The following is a 15359-nucleotide window of genomic DNA, read 5'->3' on the forward strand; positions in this document are numbered from 1 at the left end:
TTGCTTTCAATATAAAAAAAATTAAAAAGTGAAAAAACTTAAAAAAATTTAAATCAACTAATTCCAATTATTCTTAACAGCTGTTTCCATCGGGAGGGCGTTTTCTAGACCTGAGGCTTCAGCATTTTCTTTTTTTTTTTTTTTTTTTTTTTGCAGTATGCGGGCCTCTCACTGCTGTGGCCTCTCCCGCTGCGGAGCACAGGCTCCGGACGCACAGGCCCTGCGGCCACGGCTCATGGGCCCAGCCGCCCCACGGTACGTGGGATCTTCCCAGACCGGGGCACAAACCCGTGCTCCCCGCATTGGCAGGCGGACTCTCAACCACTGCGCCACCAGGGAAGCCCCAGCATTTTCTTGACAGTCATCAGAGCAAGAAATATATTTATATCCTAACCCAGTACCCATCTACAAAATGTAAGTTAACATTTCAGGAAACTGTACTTAGCCTTACCTTGTACAATGCCCTCTGCTATTTTCGATTCTACTTGTTTTTCTTTCTTTTTTACTCTTTATCTTTAATGCACCACCCATACTGATTACTCAACTCAGTTTGAAAATCGCTGCTCTGGGTATCAACCTCCGAGTTTGCTTCTGATCCTCTGGGTAAGACAGTCACCGCCCAGATCCGACGCCAAAGCCACCTGATCTTGCTTGTTACCAAAATCGTCCCCGGGCCCTGTGCCCACTTCTCCCCCACCTCGGCCGCTCCCAGCCCCAATGCCTACTCTGCCCTGGTCAGCCCTTGGCCAGAGTCCCTGCTGACCAAGAGACACGGCTGCCTGGAGCTGCCAGCAGCCCAGCCAGGTTACTGGCCGCTGGGGCTGCGCTGGTGCCAGGGGAGGGGCCGGAGCCACAGCCTCAGCTACGGACCTCCAGGCAGTGTTGCCCAGCAGTGAAGAGCCCGGGCTCAGGAGCCAGGCTGCCAAAGGGTGCAAATCGTAGCTGTGCTGCTGGTGACCTTGACTAAATTAGTTCATCTCGCCAACTTCCCCATTTGTGAGGGGAGCTGATCAGGAAAGTAGCCTGACTGAGGCTCCACAGGAGTTCACAGGGGAATTAGGACCAGAACCCCAGCCCTTGGCCACGTCCCACCACAGACCTGACATTTTCCTCGGCCCTGGGAAACAAAATGAACTGCAGACAAGCGGCTGTGACCCTAGTTGTTGGCACAGTGCCTTGTACTCGGCAGGCACTTGATATGTATTCCAGAACTGAGTGAGGGGGATCTGTTTCATGGCTTTTCAGCTGTCATACATTTGCTTTTAAAAGGCAGCTGTGGAAAAAAAAAAAAAAAGGCACCTGTGGCAACGCCTGCTAACTGTCCCCCGACAGCTATTCTCTCCTTATTAATAACAGAACCACTGCTTTTTAGCTAAGCATGCAGCCACTCATAATAAGGTCTACGTTTCCCAGATTACTTTGCAATTAGGCGTGACCATGTGACCAAGTTCTGGCCAAGGGGATATGAGCAGAAGGGTTGTATGCAACTTTAGGAAGGTTTTTTTTTCTTCAATTTATTTTATTCAAGTGTAGTTGATTTACAATGTTGTGTTAATTTCTGCTGTACAGCAAAGTGATTCAGTTATACATATACATACATTGTTTTTCATATTCTTTTCCATTATGGCTTATCACAGGATACTGAATATAGTTCCCTGTGCTATACAGTAGGACCTTGTTGTTTATCTAGGGAATGGTTTTTAAAAAGAGGGAATGTAACCTTCTGCTCTCTCTCCTTCCTGCTGGCTGGAATGCAGGTGTGATGGCTGGAGCTCAAGCAGCTAAATTTATTCATGAGAAGGAAGCCATGTGCCAAGGATGGCAGAGCCATGAAACAGAGAGAGACTGGGGCAGCATAATCTTACATCATGGGGCACCATAATTATCCTAGACTCACAACCTTCAGAGTTTGCTATCTAAACTTACATAATAGACTATAATTTTCTTTTTTTCCTACTACTTGCTAATTCTATCTGGTCCCATGCCCCTTCTCTCCCATGTCATAAAAAGTCACATCATATCTCTTATGACAAGTTGATGCCTGGGCACGTCAGCCTGGGAAAGCTGTGGTCTCAATCCAGAGTCCTAACTTGGTAGCTGCTTCCACATCTGCCCATAAAGACTGAACACCTGGAGGATGGTGGATTCCCCTAGACAGGCAAGGAGCCCTCACTGGCCCATAACTCAGCCCCACGATGCCTGTTCCAACACCAGCCTCTTAGGAATCTCCATCTAACCTGGGCTTTGCCCGGCCCACAAAGGGCCTCTCTGTGAGCAGAGAGACTGAGACCAGGAGCAGAACCCCAGTTCCCAAGACATCAGGATTCTCGAGACGCTTTCCTCTGCCCTCACTCAGGCATCCACACCTTCCCCTCCCAGGCCCTGACACATCCTGGGAAGATATTTCTATGGAGAGGCAGCTGAGCAGAGTTCTGAGTCAGACCCAAGTTCAAGCCCCAACTCTGCCACTTACTAGGTATGTGACTTTACCTCTTGGCCTTGGGTTCCTCATTATAACCTGGGATGCAGAGCTGTACCCACCCCACTAACTTGACAGTGCTAGCACAGAATAAGCACTAAGACTATAAATATCATCATCATTTTTAGTACCATCAATAAAGGGGGCTGAATCCTGGGTCCCAGCCAGGCTGGTGACCTGGACGCCTGGTTAGCAGCCAAGCCAAGCTTCTTCAGGGGTCCGCAGGGAACAGGCTATCTTCGGCTCTGGCCACTGAACCACTGCTCTCACTGCGTCTTGCTGTAAAGGGCTTCTCTGGCAGCCACTGGGGCAGGAAATGATGATTGCAGTGCCTAGGTCAAGGCCTGTGGGCCAAGCCACAGTGACCACAAGCCCTCCTTGGGGCTCCCTTCAGCCCCAGCAGCTGCCTTCCTGATGTAGAAATGATCTGGAATCTCCCACCCACCACTCCTGGGAGCCAGCACCCCAGAGCCAACACGGGCTGTGCTGAGCCACCAGTACACACACTAGTATATGGCCAGCACGGCAGAACTCAATGGTCCTCAACTGCAACCACAATGGACCACCTTGTGTCACGCACCTGTTTCTGTTTGGGGATCTGCTTCTCCCCCACTCTCCAGTCATGGGGTTGGGGTTGGGGTTGGGGATCCACCCCCAGGTAATGGGGTGTGTCACATGACCCCACTAAGCCAATCACAGCACTGGGCACCTGGCCATAGTGATTGGCTCAGAGATGGGCATGTGACTCAAGTCAAACCACTATGGCCTAATCTCAGGTAAGCCTGGGGCTTTAGCTTGAGCAACTGGAAGAGAAGGTCAGTCCTTTCCTGCAGGATGTTAATCTGAGACAGGGGCTGAGGCCACCAGAGAACAAAGCTGACTTTTGGTGAAGAGCAGAACAAGAGATGAAGAGAAAAATGAACAGTGATGACATCATTTGAGATTCTGAATCCAAACATGCCTGGGACTCATAGATACAGAAACCAAAAGTAGTGGGGACAGGGATAAAGGGAGGGGCAAGTTAAGATATATGAGCTACTATGTATAAAACAAATAAGCAACAAGGATATATTATATTTATAGAACAGGGAATTACAGCCATTATCTTGTAATAACTTTATTATAGAGAATAATCTGTAAAAACACTGAATCACTATGCTGTACACCTGAACCTACTATAACATTGTAAATCAGCTATACATTAATTAAAAAAAAAAGTTGGTGAAAATAAAAGAAACAAAAACCAAAGCTCAGTGTAGTGCCCGAGACACAGTGTTCTGCAGTCACAGGGCCCAGTTTGAATCCTGGCTCCCCAACTAGGAGCCTGAAACAACAGACTCCATGTGGCAGGCTGGGACTTCCTTGACTCTTTACCTGCACAGTGCCTGGCACTAAGCAGGGCTCATAAGGTGCTAATCAAATACCTTTCCAGGCTGAGTTTCATTAATTTGCTGCCGGTGGGGAGGGTAACAAAGTGCCACATCAGGAGTTACTAAGTCAAGCCTCCAGCTAAGAGTTCGGGGTCAGTCACTTATTAACATATATACCCCAGGATGTGGTGGGTGCTCATGAATAAACATTTATTAAAACTATTTCAAGAAATAATACAGTTCATGTCAGAGAAAAAGGACTGATTTACAGATGTCCCCACCCAAGAACCAGTCCCCATTCACAACCAAGTTCTCACCTCCCTGCCCCTGCACCCTAAGGACACTCTTTCTGGAATGCCTCTCCCACCTGCTGCCAAACCCCTCTGTTCCCTTCAAAATCCAGCTCAAATTTTTACCCCCTCCGGAAAGCCTTCTCTGGGTGGTTTCCTGTCTGTAAAACAGGGGACAGCTAACCCCTGGGGTTGTTAGTGAGATCAGGCCCATGGTGCCTGATAGAGAATTGTCCTCAAAAGCACCAGCTGCTATTATGCTCTGACCATACCCCACTCCCCAATTCCTAAGTCACTTCCCTCCTCCCAGGCCCTCCATAAGCATTTCCATCATACCCAGAGACCCAGCAGTCTATGTCACGGGCAGAATAATGCCCCTCCATAGATGCCCACATCCTAATTCCCAAAGCCTGTGAGTATGTTCCCTCATGTGGCAAAAGCGACTTTGCAGGTGTGATTAAGGACCTTGAAATGGGACAGTATCCTGGATTATCCAGTGAGTCCTTATAAAAAGGAGGCAGGAGGGTCAGAGTCAGAGGAAGAGATGTGACAATGGAAGCAGGGGTCATAGAGAAATTTTGAAGATGCTCTGCAGCTGGCCTTGAAGACAGAGGAAGGGGCCACAAGTCAAGGAATGCAGGTGGCCCACAGAAACTGGAAAAGCATGGCAACAGATTTTCCCTACAGCCTTCAGAAAGAACATGGCCTTGCTGACACCTTGGCTTTTGAACTTCTCATCTCCAGTACCATAAGAAAAGAAAGTTGTGTTGTTTTAAGCCACTAAGTCTGTGGTAATTTGTTACAGTGGAAGTAGGAAACAAATATCGTCTAGAACAGTGGGGTAATTTTGCCCCCTCAGGGGACACTTGGCAACGTCTGGAGACACCTTTCGTTGTCACATCCCTGGGAGTGCAACCGGCATCTAGTGGGTAGAGGCCAGGGATGCTGCCAGCATCCTACAATGCACAGCACAGCACCCCACGACAAAGAACTGTCCAGCCAAACTGTCAATAGTGCTGAGGCTGAGAAACCCTGTTCTAGAATGACTCTGGTGGATTCCAAGGAGACTTCCCCCAATCCACCCTCCCTCATCTCCTCTTTAAAAACACATCTCCACGCATACCAGAGACAGAGAAATTAGCTTACTCGCTGATGAGAACAGCAACCCGCAGCTGGACCCAGAGAGACAAGTCAACATTCACTCTGCTAAAGCTCATCGTTGCCAATTCACTGTCCTTCATTCACATAAAACTGTTAAGGTGCAAAGGCTACTTTACTGTTTTAAAAATCAGAAACATACATTTTAGAATACAAAGCACAATAATATAATTACAGCTTCAATTAACAAAATGCACAAGAGGGCTTGAATTTTAATTTTTAATCGCTGGCACCCTTCTCATGTTCCCGGGACACTCTGTCCTCCTGGTGGGTCAGATCAGAGAGACGGTGTGTCTCACTTCTCAGGGCAACTCTGTGTTTACACAGCCTCTCGGTGGCCAGACCACGTGAGTGTCTGGAACAAAAGGGGCCGTGTCTTAGTCCTTCTAGCTACCAGCCCAGAGCACAATGCCTGGCACACACTAGGTTCCCTGTAAATGCAGGCTGCATGAATGAATAACTGAACAAAAGTGGGCAATTTCTGCGGGTATAATGAGCATTGTAGGCATGGAGGAATGGAGGGACTATCGGGTTAGAACTACAAGGCATCTGGGGGTTACTTAGCCCAGAGACGCAGCTGAGATCCCGAGTGGGAAAGCCTGGGTCATGGGGAGGCCCTCAAAAAGCAGCCAAGACCAGGATCGGGCCCAACAAGTCTTTTGGGATGAACAGATCTGTGTTCAAGTCCCGGCTCTGCCACTAGCTGAGTGACGTTGGGCAAATTACCTAACCTCTCTGAACCTCAGTTTCCTCATCTATAAAATTCACTCATCCACCAAAGTGCGGCAGAGTGAGCGAGGCGAAGAAGAGGTGAGAGACCTGGTCTGTGGCACAGAAGCCAGCTGTCCACTATGGATTTGTTCTCCCCTGCCCCAATCCTTTGGCATCTAGGTGGGGCCATGCGACTACATTTGAGCCAATGGGATGTGGACAGAAGTAACCCGCACTGCTTTCAGGCCCTCCCATCCCCAAGGCCCATTTTCCATGACCTGGTCAGCCTCCCCTCCACTGCAATCCCGCCCTGAGACATGTAGCCCAGAACAGATTCATAGCATTTCAGCACCACTTATAAAGCTCTTGCTCCATCACTCCTCTCAGCTCCTTGGAGGACAAGCGTTGCCCCCTCCCTTGGCTCACTCACACTGTGCCATCTGCTTGGCACATGCTCTACCCTGCTCTCCCTACCTGTCCCCTGGCCAACTCTGCTTATCCCTCAGGTCTCAGGTTAGATAGAGGTCACCTCCTCCAGGAAGCCTCCCCTGAACCCCAGGAGGTACACACCATTGGCTCCATCCTACAGATGAGGAAACTGAGGAACAGAGCCCCAAATCACATGGCTAGAAGATGGGGGAGGTGGATCTGAAGCCAGTGGCAGGTCTATCCAGGGCTTCACTCAGCCATCACTTGCTAAACCACTTTTTTGGGGTTTGTTTTTTTTTTGCAACGTGGGCCCCTCACTGATGTGCCCTCTCCCATTGCAGAGCACAGGCTCCGGACGCGCAGGCTCAGCGGCCATGGCTCATGGGCCCAGCCGCTCCGCGGCATGTGGGATCTTCCCGGACCAGGGCACGAACCCGTGTCCCCTGCATCGGCAGGCGGACTCTCAACCACTGCGCCACCAGGGAAGCCCTGTTAAACCACTTTTAAAGTGTGATCCTGGGACTACTAGCAGCAGGAGCAGCCTCACCTGAAACCTTGTCACGTGCAAATTCTGGGGCCTCACTCTAGTCCTGCTAAAGAAAACTCTGGGGGTGGGCCCAGCAAGCCATGGTTAAACAAGCCCTCCAGGTGGTACCAATGTTCACTAAAGTTCAAGAACCACTGGCGGAGAGAATGCTCTGCAGCTGAGCCTCCTGCCTTTCGGCCACTCCCTGTGGGGTCCTTGCCAGGTCTAGAAAGCATCACAGCTGGAGAACGGAACAACGGCCGCCCTCTGACTTTCCAGCCCTCTGAAATGCTTCTCTGGGTGTTCCACAGCCCTGGGACTTTGGGGACCCAGAGAATGTCATTTTCTACTTCATCATCAGCCTGTTAGTGACTCACTCCTTCCTTCGTTTGAAGCCTTCTTCTTGTGCCCATCAGCCTTGCCTGTAAGAGTTTAATCCAAGCTACTTTTATCCTGTGGTGGTCACTATAACCACTTTCTTCTAGAACATTCTCAGTTCATGGGGATTAAGTCTACAGCTTCTTGGTCAGCAAAACTGATCTCGCCAATACAAAAATGTTTATTTTTTAATCAGTCCAGCCAGCCACTATTACTTTGAATGCACTCCCAATCATCAACTTTCCCTGTATCAGCTTTAGGAACAGAACCAGAAAGAGTAAATCCTAGAGAATGAGCTTGAACAAATCCAAGTTTCTGCTGGTGACCCTCAGCTTTCTTCCACACTGCTCTCAGTGTCCTGGCAACTGGATGCCAATCCTGCCAAAGACTGGACAAGACTTCTTTGGGGAGTCTGACCAGAGTGAGAAAAAAGGCCTAAAGATACCCTTCCCCTGTGGAACAGCCCAGTTAGATCACCCTGAGGGGAAGGCCACAGCCAGCAAGCCTCTCTCATACCCAAAGACCTTCCAAAGAGCTTCCTGGAGCCCCATACTCTTCAGTGGACAGTCACATACCACCAGAGAGGGGGAAAGGAGAGGCTCTGCTCCACAGTCATTCAGAGGCCCAGGCTCCTTCCAGCTTGTGGCTCTGCCCTTCTCCAGGCCCTCAGAGTCCTCTCAACTCTGCTGGTAAATGAGGAACGTGGGGAGGTTTTTAGGGTCCAAGCTTGAGGGGGGCACACACTATTTCTGCTCACATTCCATCAGCCAAAACTCAGTCATGTGGCCCACCAAACTGTAAGGGAGCCCAGGAAATACATCCAGGTGATACCCCAAGAAGAGGACATGGGTGACCAATAGCCATCTCTGCCACATAATTCATTAAAAATGTTTTAAAATCATATCAGTGATATATCCTTAGTAGTCAGCCAGAAAGTACTGTTCTGTCACCAAAAGCACACACACACACACACACACACACCCCACCACAAATCACAGAACATACACAAGTGATCATATGTAAACTGAAACCGTTTCAAGGGATGGTCAGGCCCTGACTTCCTGCTTCCCCGCCCTCTGCAAAAGATAAGAACTTGGGATCCCAGCCGACACCCCCTCTTTAAGAAGAACAGGAGAGGAGGGAGGATGGCAATCTCAACCATGTTACATCTAATTTCCCATCATCAAGCAGCTTTATTGTATTTGCTGAATAAATGCATCGACCAAACAATGACCGTAAGGTGCTGTGGAGGCCACAGAGAAGAATGACGCCTGCCAAACTCTATCTCCTAAACCCTACCTCCTACCACTGGCATCCTTTCCATCACCTCCTCCAGGAAGCCTTCTCCAATAACCCTCCCTCCCCCCACCCCCCCGAGTGGGCATTATCAGCTCCCACCTGCTTGCTCTGTATTCCCAAACTTAGTCCCTCTTGCTTATTAGTATCTGCCGTTAGACCACTCTGGATCTGTCTCCTCCTCTGTAAAATCAGAGGGGTAGACAATTTCCTGGCTGAGCGGCCCCAAGGCAGGCAGCTTCCAGGGCCGAGGACCCAGAAGTCAGGCTCCCATAGAGCGTCCCCACAAGGCAGAGGGAGCAGCGCCCCCCTGCCAGCAGCCCATCTGTCTCACGCGGGGCGCAGCTGGGCCAGTTTCCCGCAATCCCCCAGGCGGGTGCGGCGAATCTAGGCCGGGACTCACCCGGGAGGCCCCAGCCCCGCCACAGGCATATTAACGCCCGGCCCCTTGGCGCACAGGTCCACGGAGCCTGCCAACACCCGAACTCCTGCAGTCAACAACAATGCAGCAAGGGCGCGTCTACACGGTCCTGGAGGTTCCCGGAACTTGGGCCTCTCGTTCAGGGGCCGGGGAGGGGGGGCGATGCGGGCCCTGCAGGGGAAGAAAGGCAGCGCTGCCCCCACCCTCTGCGGGCCTCCAGGCGCCGCGGGCGGGGGCCCCCAAGCTGCCTCTCCCCGACCGTCACGTGCCAAGTATTTTACCAATAGACACTGCCGATAATCTGCACGACTCCCCCATTTTACAGAAGCAAACACTGAAACCCGAGGAGCTTAACCCCCACGCTCTCCTTCCGCCTGGGGCCCCACTTTTAAGCCCCAGACCCTCCGCGCTCCGGGCGCCGGCTGCACCGGGGAGCACAGGCTTGCAGCGCCGGATCCCGGCCCCCCAGGCCAAACGCCGCCCTACCTACCTGTCTCGGGCGGAGAGGCACGGCAGCCGCTGCCCACGGCCGCGAGGATCCAGAGGAGCTGGCAGAGGCTCGAGGCCCGGTGCTCCAGGGTGCAGGGCGGGCGGGCCCCCCGAGAGTGCCGGGGAGCGGCGAGCGGGGCGCGCGGGCTGGCGCTCCGGGGAGGCAGCGGCGGCCGCCGGAACGATCCCGGGGCGCGAGGGGCGCGCGGAGCCGCTGGAACGATCCCGGGGCGCTGAGGGCGCGTTCCAAGGGCAAGGGCGCCGGCGACCGTCGGCTGGGCTGGGGCAGCTGCAGCGCGCGGCGTTCGGGCGGCGGATCCGGACACTCGCCGAGCTGGGGCTGTGGCTGGGGCAGGAGACTGCGGGCAGGGGCGGGGCCGCGGGCGGGCGGGCGGGCGTACGCTCGGCGCGGCGCTCACGTGGCCGCCGGCAATGACTATCACCGCTCCTGCAGCCGCTGCTCGGATCTCCCCGCCCTGCGTCTGCGACTCCCCAGCCGGCCGAATGCACAGCGTCCGGATCTAAAGCGTGGGGCCGGCCTGGCACCTAGCAGCGAAGGGGGCGCCCTCCCAGCGGGTAATTTGAGAGGGGGCAGCTAACCCCTCCCTCGCCCACCGCACCTTCCCATTCTCCATCCGATGCCCGCCTAGTTCCTGTATTCGAGTCCTTTCCAAAATCAGTAGTGATCGGATCTCATTGTACGTCTCTATGCATAACCTTGCAATATTTTTATCAGAAATTGCTTCTTTTTTTCTTCTGATTTCCGCTTTGTGAAAACAGGCACTTATGACTGTGGCAGTTATTTGTGTAATACGTTGCTATATTCCTAACTCAGCGCACAGCCTGGCACATAGTAAGTGCTCTAATAAATACCTGTAAATGAATGACTAAATATGGAAGGTATAAAGAAGAAAAGGAAATAAAACTAATGATAACTACTGTGAACATGTTCATATTATATTCTTCCAGATATTTTTTCTAGTGAAATTTTAGAAATTTCACAACTCTTATTTTAGAAATAAAAGTAAGGGACTTACCTGGCAGTCACTGCGGTGTGGCCTAAATAAATAAATAAATAAAAGATATAAGTAATAACAGTAATATTTATCAAGCGAGTTATCTCATTCCATCTTCACACCAACGCTAGTACCTCTACTTCACAGATCATAAAACTGAGGCTTATAGAGATACACTTGCCCAGAAGATTTACAAGGTGGCTCCTTCCTCTTGGCAAAGGGCATCTATCTATATTACAGGGCTCCTGCTGGTTTGGGGTCTGCTGAGTTACTCTGAGAGGAATTTGAAGGACCCCCGCAGGTGAGAGGAGCGGAGGAGGAGCCAGGCAGGGGCTGCCAGGGGCTGTGGGAAGGATGAGGAAAGGAAAGGCTTCCAGTAGGGCGATGTCTAGTGGGGGCTGTTTAAATAGTTCGTGGTGGAGTTTGTGACCTAACCACTTAACTCTGCCCCAAAGAGTTCTTCAGTCAAAGCCTCCTTGGACTGGAATGGTGTACGTGACCAAGTTCTCCCATGGAACTGGAGGGAGGGCTGAGTGTCCAGGTGAGCCCCAGGCAAACACAGAGAAACAGGTGTGTGCAGGCAGGCCAGAGTCAGACACCGTTATCTGGGCATGCATATGGGATTACATACATTTTTCCTAACAAGAGTGGACTCATCTATTTCTCCTTTCTACTCAACACTAGGTTGTAAACATGTTGACCACCCCTGTGGTCAAGGACCACCTGTCATTTGTAATGCCTTCTTTGATGAGCCTTTTTGGGGTTGTGGTAAAAGCTGATATTTACAGGGCATTTATTTTGTGTCAGGTACTGTGGTAACTGCTTTACAGACATTATCTCTTTTAATTCTCATCCCAACCGTCTTACTGTCCTCATTTCATACACAGAAAGAAGGAGGCCGGTTAAGTGACTCTCACAAGTTTACATAGTAAGTTGCAGAATTTGACCCAGGTCTAGGTATATACTGACCCCTTTAATGTCCTGTCTGTAAGCCTTGCCTCTTCAGTTTTTGTGGCCCCTAAAAATTCAGATCCCATTGGGAGAGTGAAGTCCTTCAGCTTACCAGCTGCAATGGCCCCTGCAGGGAGAAGTTTCAAGTTTATGAGGCTTGGGGAGTGGGTGACATTCAGGCAGCATCTCATAAGGTGGTGAGGGGAATGAAAAAAAAGAAATGGTCCTGAAACCCATCATTGAGTGTTTTAACTTTTTGGCCTCTGTACTACAAGTTTCAGAAAATATCAGTACAAGATCTAGAAGATATAATCATTTTGGTTTGAAGTATTGGCTCCTTTAGTCACCTTGAGAAAACTCCTCTGGCTTTTGGCAAAGGACAAAATCGCACCTGAAATTTTGACCGTGGGAAAGTTGGGCAAGGACAAAGAGTCTGAGCTAGTCTGTCCAAGCCCAAAGCCAGACCAAAAAAAAGAAAAAAAAAAAAAAGACTGTTCTACTTACAGCTCTGTGACCCTGCACAAGTTATTTAGCTTCTCTTTTCCTCTTTAATATCTTCTGTGCATAAGCATCTTGATTTGTCTTCAAGGAACCAGTCCACCCTATTCTCAGTTCATGAAAACTGCCCTCCACACTCTCCTGCTCTAAGATTGGACATATGATTAGACCTGGCCAGTCAGCATATTCCATCCCTTTTGCCCCATTCATTGGTTCTGGGATGAGTATGTGACCCAAGCCAAGCCAATGAGATACTAATCTGGGTCTTTTATAGAAACCATTTAAAAAGAGAATCTCTTGGAAGCAACCTAAATGTCTATCAGCAGATGAATGGATAAAGAAGATGTGGTATACATATATACATGTGTGTGTGTGTGTGTGTGTGTATGTGTATATATATATATATATATATATATATATATATATATATATATATATATATATATATATATATATATATATATATAATGGAATATTACTCAGCCATAAAAAATAATGAAATAACACCATTTGCAGCAATATGGATGGACCTAGAGATTATAATACTAAGTGAAGTAAGTCAGACAAAGACAAACATCATATGATATCACTTATATGTGGAATGTAAAAAAAACGATAGAAATGAACTTATTTACAAAACAGAAATATACTCACAGACATAGAAAACAAACTTAAGGTTACCAAAGGGGATTCACTTAGTTATAGAGCAGAAACTAGTACACTACTGTAAAGCAATTATACTCCAATAAAGATGTTAAAAAAAAAAAAAAAGTCCTTGAAAGTCCTTCTTGGCTCCTTGGCTCAGGAGATCCAGGGCCTACTGGGCACAAAGCCATCACAGGGCCATTCGGTGACTCACCTGTAGCTACAGAAAGACTCACAGAAGCAATGAAATGACCACTCTTCTGTCTTTTGGTTAGTGTCTTTCTTCCTTTCTCTTGCACAAGGCAAACCCCAGGATTAGGGTGGGGTACGTGTGCGCCTCTAGTTGCCCCTACGTCTGCATAGGGAAAGATCTGGAAGGATACAGCTAAACTGTTACTCATTATAATGAGTTGTGGGATTCAGCTGTGAAGGAGGAAGGTGATGAGGAAGAGAACTTCCCTTTAACTTTATACAGAAGATTTGACATTTGAAAAAAAAAATTTACAATGAACATGCATTACATTATATTTCAAATCTAAAAAGACAAAAAAGCACCTTCCTTTACCAAAGTGTTGACAGAGTTTAACTGGGTGGAGAAATTAAAGGTGATTTTATTCGTTGTGCTTTTCTTTCTTAGCTTGGAGTTTCAACAAGGAACATGTATTTATTATTTTAGCAAAAGTTATTTTTAACCGTTACTTAAAAAAAAAAAAAAAAGGAAAAGAACAAAAACTAAACAGAGCCCAGTTGCCCTGGTTTCTGTAGCCTCCCCACCCTTGCCTGCCTGGGCCTAGGTTTGCATAGGAACTGCCCTCCCAGCCTCAACCTTAAGGCATAAATCGCCAGGACAGCCGAGTCAGCACACTACGGAAGTCTGCAGGGAGACAGGCCTGCTCGCTGGAGCAGACAAGCTCATGGCCTTACTTCCATGGATTTTTGTTCGGGTGAAGCACCTCTGTCATGCAAGGTCTGAGCAGCTCTGCTTCTCCTGAAAGACCTGATTTTTGCCTGATCTGGCCTAGTAGGTGTTGGATAAATGTTTACTTGAATTAAATTATTAGAGACAGAGAGAGTTGGGAGGGGAAGGGTCACATTACAGATTCCAAGCTCGTACTGCTCATCACACGACAGGCCAGTAAATTGAGAGATGAGGTATTGGGGCAAGGAATAGCAACTTTATTTGGAAAGCCAGCAGACTGAGAAGGTGGTGGACTGGTGTCCCAAAGAACCATCTTCCCCATGTTAGAACTCGGGCTTTTATATTAAAAGGGGAGGGGGTGTGGTTAGTTGTTGTAAACTCCTTGGTGCTGGAATCCTTTGTTCTCACAGCTGTCCACTAGGTCAGGTCACGATGTTCCTGTAAACCTCCAACAATACAAATGTTCTTTTCTGTTCTGCAACTTTTTCTCTCTATAAGAATGGAAAAGTGTTAAGTTTAAAGGTCAGAGCCTTGAGAAGGGGGTATCCTGTATGTTTCAGACTACAGGCAACAGTCTTTCACAAAAGGTGCAGAGCCAGCATGACTAAGCACAGGCAACAGAGCACAAAGGTTAGAGCACAAAGGTTAGAGCTAAAGGAACAGATTCCGTACGGAGTCAGGTTTGTTCTTCTCTGTTACAGTTGCTGTTAACAAATGGTGCAAACTACTGGAGAATGCTTTGAGTCATTTGTGGGGGGATGACTCAAAGAGATCTCTGCTTCCTTCTTGTGGCCGCAGGGGGTGATATTTCAGAAGAGCTGAATACAATTAATTCTCGGTGGCAGAAAATGGAAGTTTGTTATGTATTTATTGATATATATTTGCTCTGAATTTACTGCATTTTTTTTTTTTTTTTTTTGCGGTACGCGGGCCTTTCCCGTTGCGGAGCACAGGCTCTGGACACGCAGGCCCAGTGGCCATGGCTCACGGATCCAGCCGCTCCGCGGCATGTGGGATCTTCCCGGACCAGGGCACGAACCCGTGTCCCCTGCATCGACAGGCGGACTCTCAACCACTGCGCCACCAGGGAAGCCCCTGCATTTTGTTTTTATTTTATTTTTTTTACAAGGAAAACCACCATTTTGGTTCCCAAGTTTTATTCAAGAAGTCACACAAAATATTCCAGATAATTGAGTTTTAATCATCTTCATCCTCTTCTTCATCTTGATTAATCTGGAAGTAACGCAATTCGTAACTCTCTTTGCTGTTAGCAACTACGCGTAACCAATCACGTAGATTATTCTTCAAATATTTTTTGGTGAGGTATTTCGAATACCTTTTGGAAAAAGGCACCTCAGAGGTTACCGTAATCTTGCTTTTGCTTCTTTCGGTTGTTACAACCCCTCCACCAAGATTCCCAGCTTTTCCATTCACTTTGATTCTCTCCTGAAGAAACTGCTCCAAACTGGCAGCATCTATGATGCCATCTTCTGTAGGGTGGGTACAGTCAAGGGTAAACTTCGGGACCTGCTTTTATTTTGCTCCCCTTCGCCACAAACTTTTTCACAGGCGCCATGGAGGCAGCGAAGGCAGAAAGGGCTACTGCATTTTAAAACACACTGAAATAGTCTACATAGAAGAACACTGGGTTTTGGGAGGCTAGGGAATGCTGGCTCTGCCTGGGGGTAGCTAACACAAGTTACTTTGCCAATCTGAGCCTCAGTTTCCCCCTCTGTAAAAAGTAGGTAAGGGTGATGATTGAGGGAGCCTACACAAGGCAAGG

General features: G+C 48.8%; 1 protein-coding gene and 1 pseudogene across 2 annotated transcripts in view; both read right to left on the reverse strand.

The window, feature by feature from the left end:
- EEF2K (eukaryotic elongation factor 2 kinase) overlaps positions 1 to 9898 on the reverse strand; it is a 61714-nt gene extending 51816 nt beyond the window's left edge. Inside the window, exon 1 of the mRNA XM_081257647.1 lies at positions 9549 to 9898. The gene's annotated coding sequence lies outside the window, so the exon portion shown is untranslated. The remainder of the gene's footprint in view (positions 1 to 9548) is intronic.
- A 4179-nt stretch (positions 9899 to 14077) lies between these two features.
- On the reverse strand, positions 14078 to 15152 carry LOC308629787 (large ribosomal subunit protein eL22-like; annotated as a pseudogene). The gene has a single exon. The product of its transcript is annotated as a large ribosomal subunit protein eL22-like (transcript).
- Positions 15153 to 15359: the final 207 nt, after the last annotated feature.

Source organism: Mesoplodon bidens (assembly GCF_964165515.1).
Source record: "Mesoplodon bidens genome assembly, chromosome: 15".
Classification (NCBI taxonomy): domain Eukaryota; kingdom Metazoa; phylum Chordata; class Mammalia; order Artiodactyla; family Ziphiidae; genus Mesoplodon; species Mesoplodon bidens.